A 14520-nucleotide genomic window follows, 5' to 3' on the forward strand; every position below is an offset into this window, starting at 1 on the left:
TTATCCTCAGGGTTGGGGCTTCACACCTCTCAGATAAACACACATCTGGAAATACACACCTTGTTGAGAGCCAGACAGTGTTTAAAGATGGATTACAAAATGTTGCAACTCAATTTAAAAAGTTCATTTCTAGAAACATTACTTGACGTCATATCAAACGTGCATTTTCATTTGGTTCCGTCTTAAACTTACACAATCATGTGTCAAAAATGGAGCTGCTGGGGAAAAAAAAAATTAAATGAATTTACTTTTTCAAGACATATGTTGTAAATTTAATAGAAAAAAGATTGCACCCGTCCTTTTTCCTTCATTCATCAATATTGACAAATGCCCGTGCACCTGCCTTTTCCTATCCTGCACTTGTGCTCACTTTTAGTGCAGTTGTGGACCTTCAGATTAGTGCAACAAGCACCCCCCCCCCCCCCCAAGCACTCCACCACTGTAGAATCTCGATTCTAATTAACAGAGATTACAGCAATTAGCAGACCATTAATCACACCCTTATTAGTTTAACTGGGCAGGGAAAGGGAAAGAGAGGCAAGGAGTTTATGGAAAGTGCAATCGGACGGGAAATAATAAGAAGAGAAAAGATTGTGGGGGTGAGAGAGCGCCTCGTCGGCAAAAGCGCTTATATGTTTTTTTTTGGTTAGAATTTACAAACGCACCTTTATCCTCCTAAATAAGATTATCCGAGATATTTGAGTGTGTGTGTAAGGTGGGGGGGGGTCGTGTGTGTGTTAAGGAAGCGAGAGCGAAGCAGCTTCAGAGGATGAATTTCTAAACATGCTCCTTGTGATACCATCTTCTTTCTCCTCCCCCCCACCTCCTCCACCCCGCACTTCACGCATCACCTCCCCCCCTCACCAACTCGCCTGCTCCCCCCATCAGCAAGAGGGGTCAAATGTTATTCCCTCCTCGTTGTCACGGTTGCCAATCACCTCACATTCTGTAGCAACTGTTTCCAAGGCAACGGAGGGCTCCGGTTGCCAGGCACCGAGAGCAATGCATGCGATTGTTACATATTTATTTAATTCTATCTTTATCTATTTGTTCATTCTAAATGCGTACGCACTCCAAGGGTGAATGCCAGACACACACACACACACGCTCAAGCTTTTCTTTATGCACACGACCATGAACTTTATCTTTTTCTTCATTTAGAAACACGCGCATATGCATATGACTCGACCGCACACACACACACAGCTCCAAACCCCCAACGTGAACGAAGCAACTCATCTGCATGTACCACAGGTGTGAAACGTGAGTAGTGGATGACAAACAGTCATTATCATAGCAATAAGGATTCTAATCTGAAGTCGGCTCTCTTCTTCTGGCCTTCTCTTGGCCCCTCTCATCTGCCTTGTCTCAGAGGAGCTGCACAGTGATAAAGACAGGCCCTAATGAGAGGGCACTTATTGCACTGTGATTTTCTCCCCCCCCTCCCATCTCCCTCACCCATCTCTGTCAACCTATACCTGCGGTATCTTTTCTCTTTCCAGCCATCCCCTCCGTCAAATCCCTACAGCCCTTTATTTGCTTGGATAAATATTTCAGGGTAATTGTAATGGAGTGACCCATCAAAGTGGAAATGACGCCTTACACCTAGACGTACTTATTTATTCCAACTCTATTGTCTCAGTTTGCTTTTTTTTTGCGCTAGGGCCATTAGAGCGGCTACTCCGACCGAGGTTGCTTTGGGTATCTTGCTCTCGTAGGAGGCATATTCAATTTGTTGCCATGTTTTTTGGGTTGCATTCTTGTTTGCTCTGCAAGCGTGAGGAATAAGATTAATTATGCTCATTTGTCCACCCTATGCCAAGCAAACAGTGATGAATTATAGGTGAATGAAGAGTTGGCGATGTAGGCAGCCAGCATGATTATATGGTGCAGTACTGCAGAAATGAACAATATAAAATCGGGTGGGGGGGGACTGATCAGCGGAAACGTGCATAAGATGTATAAATGAATTAGCATTGATTGAATGAGTGAATCGTTAAGTGTTGTTGTTGTGTATTATTACAAGAGGTTGGAGAGGATGATTGGTTCACCGATAAGGAGTCGCTTTATGAATGTTTCAACAGACATTAGTCGACGTTCTCCCATTAGCCAGTCTAATAATTATTTTATTTGAACCTGACATTTTGTCTAACTGCAAAATTAATGACTCCCAACCCAATTAGTCATTAAATGGCCGAGGATGATGTTCTTCTTAAGTGTAATACCTCATAATGGATGCTGAATTAACACAAATGATTTGTTTATGCTAATAGCCCAAGTTGAGTTTTAACATTGGCCACACAAAATAATGAATAGCCGCAGTTGCCTAAATGTTCTTTTTAAATGCATATCATTTTTTTTTCTCAAAGGTGAACATTTTGCTTATTTTATTTACATAAATAAGTCAAATATTTCTATCACAAACCTCCAAACTACAACATTGATTTCTTTCAGCTTTATTTCTATCTGTTTGTCTGCCAAATCAAGAAAAAGGCTACTTTATAACGTATGTATTATTGTATTGTATTATTATTATTGTGATGTGGGGAATTTATAAAAAAACAAACAAAAGAATAAGAGGCGCTCATGTAATTGTCTTGGAGCTCTGTGATCATCACGAATGACTTCAGCATCCAATTTGCGGGAAAAAAAAAAAAAATCAAACCGGTGAGGCAAGTGATCAGTGTATGCAGGGAAATCAATTAGATCTTTAATTGCTGTGCGGATGGGGAGGTCGAAATATTGCCTACACGTGCACGCACATCTCGCTAACACACACACACGCGCGCTGGTGTAAGTGGAGTCTCTGGGGAGTGGCGTGGAGAATCCTCTTGGCTGGGATTTTTCAGGCTTTAGCACACAGACACAGCTGCTGTCAAAGGGCCTTTTACATGGATGTGCCCCACTATCACATTGGCCCCACTGTGAAATAGAGGGATTTGAATAATCTTATTACACCCCATTACAATAACACTAATATGATCCAATGCCTTACAAGTCAATGAAGTGGAGCAGCCGTGTCAAGCCGCTGAATCATGACAAATAGGCAACAGTTTCATGTGCGCATCTGGAAAAAAGAGATTTGACAAGAAAATAGGATTTGATCCCAACAGGCTCATTTGTCAGTTTGTCCGATTAGTCTCCTCCTCGCAGCGCATCTTAAAGTAGACTAAGATTTATTTCTGACTTTCTAAATGCGTTTTGCTCGTGCCCCCCCACCTGCCCGCCAGCCTGTTTGCCCGCCCGTCTGCCCGCCAGCCAGTCTAGATATTGCATTTGCTCTTTGACTGTGACCTTATACACAGCAGCAAGTGCAACCGCCGGACCTGCTGTCCTGTCGAGCATAGTCGTGCCTCGCTGCCATCAGGGGCCCGGACTCCCTGCCTCGGTTGCCCTGCACCGATTCCTCAATGCCACCCCCGCCACCCCCCCTCCCTCCACCATGTGCACTTATTGGATTCCCCTCTTTGCCATGCACTCTGATAAGGGCATCTGTCAAGCGGATGAACAAGCCAAGCTGAAAAGGTGTGTGATGCACGCTTGGAAGGTTCTTACTTCCTGCAGAGGGCCGGGAGGATGCTGGGCGGAGGAGGAGTGTTGCGAGCCCGGGGACCACGAGTAGGACTTTAGGAGAACACGAGTGAAGAAGGTTCTCACATCAAGACCATGGGAGGAGAACGTCGATGATCACGCCGCTGAAGGAATAACGTGAGGCCGATGACAACGGCTTCCGCTCAGCTACGCGTATTCTCAAGCAATAACATCGACATCTGTATTATCAACCCAAGAATACCCGTGGTCGAGACGGGAGCAAACGGTCAAACCACCTCTCTCCCCTCTACAGCGCTCGCTCACTCCCATCCCCCCACTTGTGAGCCTGACGCCATATAGCAGGAGAGAGCTGGAGGGAAGGGTGGGGATTTCAGAAGCTGCGGAAACTGACCAGGTCCTGCAGGAAAAGGGGTGACAGGAAAAAAAAAAATTGTAATTGATATGGAAAAAAAATAAGTAACACCATACAAGACAAGCAGTAACACGTTCTATTTGTAGCAGTGTTGTATCTGGAAGTCACATGTCAAAAGAAATAAAATTATTATTTAGAAAAAGTCAGTGAGATTCTATTTAGACATCAATTCATTAATTGAATCATTAAATTAATTCATTCATAATTAAAAGCCAGTAGATCTGCTTCACTATGCCTGAAATGTATCATTGGGTTTCATTTATGAAACCATTGAAATTTAAGATAAATAAATGACAAATAATAAAAAAAGAAATGTTCCACACTAGCATGTTCTTTGCTTCCACAAGAAATCAGAACTTATGAGCTATTTCTTTTCTTTTCTAAACTGTTTCAGTTAGTTAAACCACAAAACAGAGTAGAGAAAAAAAAAAAAAAAAAAGGAAAATGTCGACTGGTGAATGTGATGGACTGCTTTGCTTACACGAGTAGTCACTTTACCACGGTGCACAAGGGTGCAATAACATTTTTTTTTTTTTTTTTTTCCGGAACCCTGACTGAGTGCGAGTAAAGAAGTGGAAGATGTGAGCGTCTCCATCCCCGAGTTTATCAGTAGGCACCACAGTTGCACGCATACATCTGAGGCAGTTGGGGCAGCCCCCGCAGTGCTCTGAGCTCGGGGCCCCCATGCTGAACACAAGTAAAGAAAGCAACAGAGCAAAAAAGATGAAACAAAAAAAAGGAAGACAGGACTGAAAGACGGAGGAAGTGTGGATGTGTGATTTCGTGTACATGTGTGAGAGAGAAAAAAAAAAGAAGGAAGGGGAAAGCAAGCAGTGTAAAGAAGCGAAAAGCAGTGAGGAGAGTCAGAAATGTCAGCCAGCCAAATGAGAATGGGGGGAGTAAAAAAAAAAAAAAAAAAGCTGTGCAATTTCAAAAGAGATGAAAGGGAAGAAATTGATAGAACAAGATGGAGTTATACACGCCTGTGTGCGCGGCGAGAAAGAGAAAAAGAGCTGGGAAAAAAAATAAGAGGAAGAGGCTATGTATCAGCTGGGTTCAGACTGTCATTCTACGACATGATTGGCTGTGTCAGGAAGAGATAAGCAGTCTTCACATCCTTCTGCCCTCGCATCTTCAAGGCCCCGGAATCAAACGGTGAAGAACACTGCGGCACATTCCTCCGCGCTGAAAGAGACTACATGAAAGGAGTAATTCCTACTATTATTCTAAACACCTCTGTATGTGAAATAGCACACTTGTTCAAAGTGCTGCAAAGTGATGAAAAAGGGAGAAAACCGCACCGGGCTCGGAAAATGCTCTTCCTAGCAGATAGCCGGATGTCACCTTTGTGGATCCCGCAGGGGGGTTAGCAACAATTGGTCTGCTTCGTCGTAAGCGCTCACATTAGATGGTATTAAGGAGATGGAGCGAGGACAGAGCGAGTATCCCCCCCCCCTTGCTTAGTCTGACTTCCTGAGGGACCTGCTCTTAAAAGTCCTTTCTGCTCCTGTCCAGCTGGTCTCGGCTGACCCGCGTGTCATCTAAATGATTCCTTGACGCTCTTCGATAGATCTCCGGGATTACACAACGGCTGGGTATTATGAAGCATTGGTTTCCTCAAGCAGGAGCTTAAATCTTCACGTCGGAAGACAATAAGTTGTTCCTCGCCTGCGCTTACTGGAGGGATGATGTAAAAAAAAAAAATCACCCCCCCCCCCCTTTTTAAACTTGTTGCTTTCGAGACCCGCACGGAGAAGACACAATGTGAAGACCTCGTGAGAGTAGAACACAATGGAGAATTTTCCAAAACAGACAGTGTGTCTGCAAGGCTGCATAGGCATCACTAGCAATCTCCTGTGTGCTCCAAAACAGCTCCCCACTATGCGCCCGCATCAATTATTCAACATATTTATCTATGCAATCTGACGGCCTCTCCCCTCTAAAGCTCTGAACAAATTGCGGAAGCAGCTAATATCACTTCTGGCTCTGTGGTTCAAATCACCACGCTAGTAAAATCCCAAGAGAGGTTGTGGCAGAGGGAGGGAGGGAGGGGGGGGGGGGGCTGTAAACAATCACTTGACACTTAGCACTTATATTTTTTCATCTGTCGAGCTAAATGCAGGCTGTGAACCCAACGCACCTCCGCTCGGGGGCAATGCATCAGTAGGGTCTTCTTTTATGAAAGAGACAATGGCAGTAAATGTGTGCATAGGAGACCTGTGGCGCTTTCACAATACCAACAAATCACTGCTTCCCTTCCCCCAAGTCAGAAACCACAATCATGCATTTGCACACACACATGTACCCCCCCCCCCCCCCGATTTCTCCCCCCCCCCCCTGCTTTTCTCCAAACTAGCATTTAGCATGACACACGCTGAGGAGCCAGGGTAGCCAATTATCAAACAGATGTCAATGTATGCGTTGCAATACTAAGGGGAGCCCAATTACCGCGCAGATGTTTTGTTTTTTTGCTCCTTTCACTCCTTGCTTTCTTAGCCAGCATCCCCTCTGCTCAAGGCCCTCGGAGGATTCCCCCAACACACCATCAGCGCTACAATAAATACACAAAAAAGAAAAAAAGAAAAATCACCCTTCACCAATCATGTATACACTCAAGGCCTCGTCCATATTTACACACTAAGGTACAGAATGGATGTCAATCAACAGGGTGAGTGTTGGAAGGTCAGGAGGAAGGAGAGGGCCAGTTCAGCACCAAGGACAGCTCCCAATGGGGAGATCGGTGCTGCTTTGCTACGTTTTTAAATGGAAGTCTCCTCCTTTCAGCTCATGTGGACCAACACACACACACACACACACACACACACACAATCTCATTCAAGCATACAAATAATGAATACATTGCAATCAACACGCTAGACACACATAATAATTTGCTAACCAACTGTTGCCACACAACTATACTCCTCCATTTCTTCTTCTGTTCATCCCGTTTTAAAAAAAGGGGGTGGGGGGGGGGGAGAAAAGTGAAAGACGACGCTCACTCAAAGCCCCCGCATGAAAGTGAGGAGATGGAACTTCATGTCTCTCTTTGCTGCTTGATCAATAGGAATTTAATGGACAAGGATTGAGTTCAGAGAGTTCATGCTTGCCAATGTGCCTGAAGGCTGAGCACGAGCACACACTGAGGCAGGCGGGTGAGGAGAGGGGGGGGGGGGGCACACCTCACACACACACACACACACACACACACACACACACACACACACACACACACACACACACACACACACAAACAGAAATGGATGTTCTTTCTCTCGACGCACGCACTCATACCAACAAACACACATGTTGCCGAAGCCTGCTAAAAAAAAAAACTTTATATAAAAATATCTATTATTGAATGCATAAATAATCATGGATATTGAATGACACAGCTGTGGGAGGGAGCTGTTGTTTTTGTGTCTATAGGTGGCAAAAGCTTAAATATTTCATTGAAGTGAGCTGAAAGCAATCAAGTGAAGAGGACGTCTCATTACGCCAGCTCTTGTGCGTTTCAACAGCTCTTGCCTTGGGGGAGTTAAAGTGCAGTGTTTTGACCACATATACGTTATAAAAAAAAAAAAAAGATAAAAAAAATGAGGCGAGATTGCTGAGGAACATAAAAGTGAATGAGCGATGAAGGCCTGGCGAACCATAAACACATCAGCTTGGCATTATTAGAGTATTAGCCTTGCAACATCGAGCGGAGTATCATACAAAGCTAACGAAGCGCATCGTTAAAATTCAATTCAAACAGCCGCATTTTTTCGATTCTCCGAAAAACACATAACTGAAGTCTGAATAGGCAAACAAGTGGAGCAACAAGCAACCAACTCTTTTAATTCCCCCATCATCACTAAAGCTTAAAAAAGAACCAAGAATTGACAAGCAACCAACAGCAAAAAAAAAAATCAATTCAATATCAAATAAAAGCAATGTGTGACATAAGCCGAGACAACACTGTTGGCTTTGCGCAGCCCTCCTTCCACTCACACTCCTCTGGACTATTTATGGTGGTCAAATAATGTGAATTAACCCACCTGCCACGTCCTGACAGCACTCCATACAGCGCATTGTCAACGCATTGGCCGCGCCGCGCATTTAAGCGTGACTTGCTCTTCTGCATTAATTCTATTACACAGCATTGAAGTGGCGCCTACAAAAAAGGATGGATGCCTTTCCATACTCACTCCATTGTTGCAAGTCTGTTCACTTCTCCCCCGCTCGCTCAAGTCGACGACATAGTGGATTTTGCCAATATGTGGAAATCACACTGAAGAGGAAACGCCCCCCTCTCTAAGTCTCTCTCTTTTCTCTCTCTCTCTCTCTCTCTCCATCACCCATTCATCCAAACACACACACATATATACGCTCGCCTGCAGGAGGAAAATGAAGGTAAAAGGAAAGGAAGGGGGGGAGAGGGAAAAAAAAAAAGATCCGAGAGGTGCCGCTTGTCCTCCCTGAAGATACTGGAACTCTCTCTCTCCCTCTCTCTCTCTTTCACTCCCTCTCTCTCCATTGTTGCGAATCACGCGTGGTCAAAGGGGCATGGCGGAGGCGCGCCAAGATTGAGGAATCAGGGGAGTGTAGGAAGAGATTCAGCCTCACATATCACCATGATGGATGCTGGCTGTGGTCAGGATATAGTGACAGCTCAGATACTGGGGGGATTTATTGGATGGACGACTAATAACTACATAGGCTAATAATGTACAATGTATTTACGAGTCTCTGGAATTGTCTCTGTGTAAATTGTCAGGATTCCACTGACTGGAAGTACAGAAATTTAATTCATTTATTGGTCGGCTAGACTTTTTGGATGACTTTGAGGCCCGCTGTGTCAATACTAACGGTTGGATTGGTCGTACACCATAAAGAGGAAATAAAAAAAGTGATGGCTCATCCGCCATTAATAGGTCATCAGTGATTCTCATCCAGTGTGTCGCGGAACATTAAATAAGTACTGACTAGGAAGTGGATGCATCAACAATCTCTTGCTTTCTTTGGGTATTAGTAGTGTAAAAGGGATCAGAAAAAAGAAGCATCCAAGGCTGGTTGGATTTTGCACATTTGAAATCTCCAAATGCATGAATACACATTATGGGCCGATGAAACCAAGGTTGAATATTTTGGCCATGATTTCCAAAAGGTTCATCATAAAAAAATTAAAAAAAAAACACTCAAATGTTTGTTTAACTTTCCCTTTTGCGAAGGTTTATTTTTTATCTACTGAGGTCACAAGTTTTGAAATGGTAACTTTTTTTCTATCATTATTTGGGACATTATTTTGAGATCTTTTTTTGTGATGAACAGATTAGTATCATTTTTCTCATACCATGGTAACAGTGGGGCTCTGCTGTTTATTCACTAGTGCAGTTTTTCTTTTTGGAATTGGTTTAAAACAGGAGATTTAGTGCATCCAACCCCCCCCCCCCCCCCACCTACCCCCCCCCCCCCCCCCCGCCCTAATGTCTTAATTCTATTATGGCAAAATAAGCATATCAAACAATAGTCTAACTAAGGCTTGGAAAATATTCAAATGTAACCTTCACCAAAGTGTTGAAACGCTAAAAGTGCACACCGGGAGACACTCATTAGGCAGTGGCAGTCTGCCTGGAGAGCTCTACTTTGGAGCCATTTGCCCTGAACATGACCGCCTTGCACATTGGGCTAATTAACTTTTCAAAATTACAGATGGCGGCGTATTTAAATTCTGGCCGTAATGACTGATCGACATTTCCCGTTATTAATTCTGGCCTCCACCTTCCCGCAAGAGCGATTGTGCGTAAGCTTTTGCTAGGAAATGAAACACTGTTTAATTAGGCACACAACATACTGTAGAAAGCTGATGGACAATCTGTGTGATTCCCAGGTAGAAGATGTTTTTCCATTCAAGAGCACATCTGTGGCCCTAGTGTGAGCATTGTTGCTCCCAGCCAGCTACTTCTCAGTGACTGGCTCCATTTCCAACCTAATCCAATCCCACGGGATTTCCAGCCGTTGAATTTCCTCAGCGGAGGACTGGCAGCTCCAGTAAGATCTCCGCTCCCCCAAATCTCTCCAAACCTCGCCTTATCCACCAGAGATTACACAGCTCAGCTTCCCCCCCTGTGGAAGTCAAGGTTCTTTACTCCATTGGTAGTGCTAGTGGAAGTGGGCTTTCTCCTTGTTGCATAATAGTTGCCATATAGCAAAGTGGGCATATTGCGAGGCTGCACCACCATTCATCTTACTTTTATTATATGTCAAACAGAATCGGGATACAGGATTTTACTGGGCAGTCAAGGAGCCTGGATATACTCTAAATCAAAAACAGAAGAAAAAAAATCCCACACACACACACGGCACATTTTCACCAACAGTAGTGTTTTCAAATACATATTTGTGAGTTTACATTAATGTGTACATATAAATAAAGTTCTTCCATATATTTTAGCGGTGTTTTGACAGAAATGTCCTCTGGGTCTGTCAGGCTGACATCAAGTCACTGCCGACTCTGGGCCATTAGCCGCGAGTATGCGATACGGGCAGCCGGAGTGGACATGGCTGGCAGGTAGCCATTTTTTAATTGGCCTATGGGACAGTTATGATTGAGCCCCGTGAACCTTGCCCAGAAGCAAATGGCCACTCAAATTCTCGCACACATTCTGGTCGCCTTATGCTGCCATCCAAATGTGAAACAAACAAAAAGTCCGAGGATTATTGACTCGTTCAGTGCCGTTGACGGTTATAGACGTCAAAGATATTAACTGGGTTGGCAGTTTCAATTTTTTTTTTTCCAGATAATGCTATACGTGACATTCCTCTTCATTGGCGCGTCCCACTGTTGTCACGCTGCTATCCTCACACAATTTATGTAGCTAGCTGACCTGCTGTCCCGCCTACACCCCCTGCAGTGAAATCAGATGCCACTGATGCCAGATCAGGATTTACTCACTGATGAAATGTTGCTTCCTATATTAAAATCTACTAGTGTAATACTACCAAGATGCAAAACCATCATTTTGGTATTTATATATAAAGTATAGGATAGCTCTGTAATGATATTAAACACGGAGTATCTTTAAGAGTATTGGTGGTGGAATCGAAATGGACTAAAAGCAAAAGCCACTTTTGGTTCGCCCTCTTTTGCAGTCTACTCAGATCTATGTAGTATGAGCGCATTTCTCATTCCCTCATCTCCCCCACCAAGAGTACTGCTTTATTAAACAGACGCTCGCTATCGTTCATTTTTCCTCACCGTTCTGCCCACTCGGAGACTCCCCCCCAGCCCCCCCCGCCGCTCATCCCTTCATCACATACATCACACTCGCTTAGCATACGTCACCGTATTGCACGTTTGTATTTACCGCTCAGCTATATGCCCACCATACACACTTTATTGATATGTTTCATTCTCCTCTCTAGTCTCTTTGTTCACTCCCCACATTGATTCTCCTTATACGTTCTGCCTCCTCCATCTTTTCCAGACCCGGCCGGGGCAGCTATATTTAGCGGCAGGTTAACTGCTCCTGTCAAAGGTCTGATTTGTATTCTTTGCATGCCAGTCTGACTCTGGCCTTGCAGCAGCACAAACAAAAGGCCCCCCGTTTGAATATGCACCGAGCCCACTGGCTTAGGAATCAAAGCCCCCTCTCTGCCCCACTGCTAGTGGCGCCACCTGCTATGGAGGCGGAGGGTGGATGGGGAGAGGAGAGGATTGGGGGGGGGGCTGGAGAAGCCTGGTCATTGGAACTTAAAATCAAGCCTATTTAACATGAGAAATATTTATGCATGATGCAACTGCAGATTGGTGGGTAAAGTTTGTGTAAGTAGATGTGGATGGCACAATTTTATTTAATTTTATTTAATTTTATTTAATTTTATTTAATTTTATTTAATTTTATTTAATTTCAACTCTGTGGCCTTGAGCTGGAGAAGAGGTGTGATGCAACCTGCTGTTTGTCCATCACTTGGACCGCTTGGTCTCATCTGGTCTTGCAGGAGCAGGCTGTGTGTGAAAAAAGCTCAAATCAAGAGATAAAGTCATCCTGACCAGGGGCTCAGATTATATGAGATATCGAATATAGCACAGCACATTTCATAATTGCTCGCGCAGCCCAGCAACCTTTAGTTACCGTTGCTAAGCAGGTCATACTTTCATAGGACATCACTTGTACTTTGCACATTTTGTTCTTTGAACAATGGCTCTTTCGATTTGACAAAAACATCGCTATTATATTACGACGAATACATTCAAATATTATGACTCGATGTGCGGATTATTTTAAATGTATTTCAAATTGTATTTTATATACATTATGTTTTAAAGCGGCATCATATCATCTGTAGCTTTCCAGTGACTGAACCTTTCCATACAATTTGTATTCTCTGCAAAGTCATCACTGGAATAAAGCAATAAAGAAAAATGGGCCAACTGCTGCAGAACTTGCAAGGAAACCTGCCAGATAAAATTAATGGGAACATGGGAGTGAATGTAAGCACTTCCCCATTTACTGTATATATGCCTATAGAGTATTTTGTATTCTTCCCGAGGTTTGCAGCTCTTCCCTCCAATCCCTTCAGTAGGTGCTGGAATGCTGATCAGTCCTTCCTTGTTTCACTAATGCTTTGTGGGTGAATGCAAATCTCAAATTTACATGTAAAAAGCCAAAATCAAGGTTGGTAAAGTGTCCTTTTGGGTCTGTGCAAGGTCTAGCTATAGTTGAATACAAACATCAATATGTGAAGTATTTGTATGCAAACTAGCCGCTTGAAGTCAGATGGAGAATCGGTTTCTATATTTATTGCTGTCAATTTTTGACTTCTTTCAAGCTGCTTTCACCTTGTGACTGTCACCCGGTGTCCTGAATGAATTATGAACTTGTCTGGTCGTGATGAAGCCATTATAAATACACAGTAGATATGCCCTGAAGAGAAAGTAATTTGGGGGTACGCTTGTTGTCGTAAGAGACACTAACAATTCTATTTGAGGTCATTTGAAATGGGATGTTGGGCAATAAGATTAATGAGCTGCTCAGTTTTTTTTTTTGTTTTTTTTTTGCTGGCTTGTTCTGCTTGACGTTGTTTTGTGTGATAGCGGGAACACGGAGACAAGGGCAAGTGGAAATGATACAATATGCTTACAGCATATGAATGTTAACACATCGTTGTCCAAAAAGGAAGCCGCTGAAACACAACAGCAGCAAATGCATTGTTAATTGCATTTTAAATATTGCTTTTGGCTTGCATGAGACAACCCCCACTACCCCCCTCCCCTCCCCCAAAATGCAAACTAACACTCCATGCATGTATAAGCGACAATCACTCATCTGGAGTGTGATTTTATTGGAGGAGATGTGGAACAGGTTGATTATTTTTCACTTTATATTCTGATTTATAAGGCATGAAAGCGTCATTGTTTTTGATTTACAATTTATTTATTTTTTGGGACCACTTCCATAGCTCTTAATGACAAAGTTATGGCCAAGTGAATCTACAGTAGTTTTTTTTCTTTAAGCCAATAAGAATCGCACATCTGCTGTTGCCATAGCGACAGACCACCGACCAGCATTTTTAACCTTACCGTTCAGAGTTGCATACAATTGACTAACAACCTTTGCGTCGCATGAGAATACTGAGAGAATATTTATTTCTAGGAACAGTTTAAGCGCAGAAGGAAATAACATTTAATCCCCAACTATCGATTTTACTTTGAAAATTAAATTCAAACTTTAATGAATTTGGATTTAAAATCATATTTGACTGTATTTGTGATTATACCCTTTCCCGATGAAAAAGTAATCATAAATATTATCAATGCCATGGTGCGTCTTAGTCCAAATCTGTGATATTGAGCATAAAGTAAATATTTGGAAAGCAAACTGCTACAGTTGGCGTCCAGCTGTTCTCACCAAACAAACAATAAAGCCGATTTGAAAACAGGCGTGTGCGTGTTTTTTTTAAAGCATTTGAGTGACAAGTGAAAATATAGTTTGAATATGAGCCCTATGCAATGAATAGATTTCCTGGGTGACAGAACCACATTTGAATAACATTTTCTAATGAGCTACAACACAGTGTATATTTTGCATGCACTTAAACACATTGGATGAAATGAACCCTGAGAAGGCGGAGCTTGTTTTTGGATAAAAACTGCATAATTTAGGATCCGGTACGATAATAAAATACATTTCACTGTCTTTATTTCTTATTGGTCAATTTATGGTGGGAAATGGTATGAACGGATGAATGGCTTCCACCATAGTGCTGATAGTCTCGGAGTGACACTCTGATGCCTTTTCCTATCAGTGTGAAGTTAAAGTGGTCCGTGGATTGACATGTCTGTAATTTTGCTGGCTGAAAGTCAGACTACAGAGCGGTTCATTGTTGCAATAAGATTGGCCAATTATTGCCACAAATGAGACGACACAGCTTCCATTTTCAAAGGCTCCCTTTCCTCAATTGTAAAGGCAAATGGCTTTGTTTTGAATAGTCTAACACGCCATTTGAAAATCTTAACAATTTTACATCAAGATATAATTTGGATTTCAAATAACTTTTGTTCGTAATGACAT

Source organism: Syngnathus typhle, linkage group LG17 (genome assembly GCF_033458585.1).
Source record: "Syngnathus typhle isolate RoL2023-S1 ecotype Sweden linkage group LG17, RoL_Styp_1.0, whole genome shotgun sequence".
Classification (NCBI taxonomy): Eukaryota; Metazoa; Chordata; class Actinopteri; order Syngnathiformes; family Syngnathidae; genus Syngnathus; species Syngnathus typhle.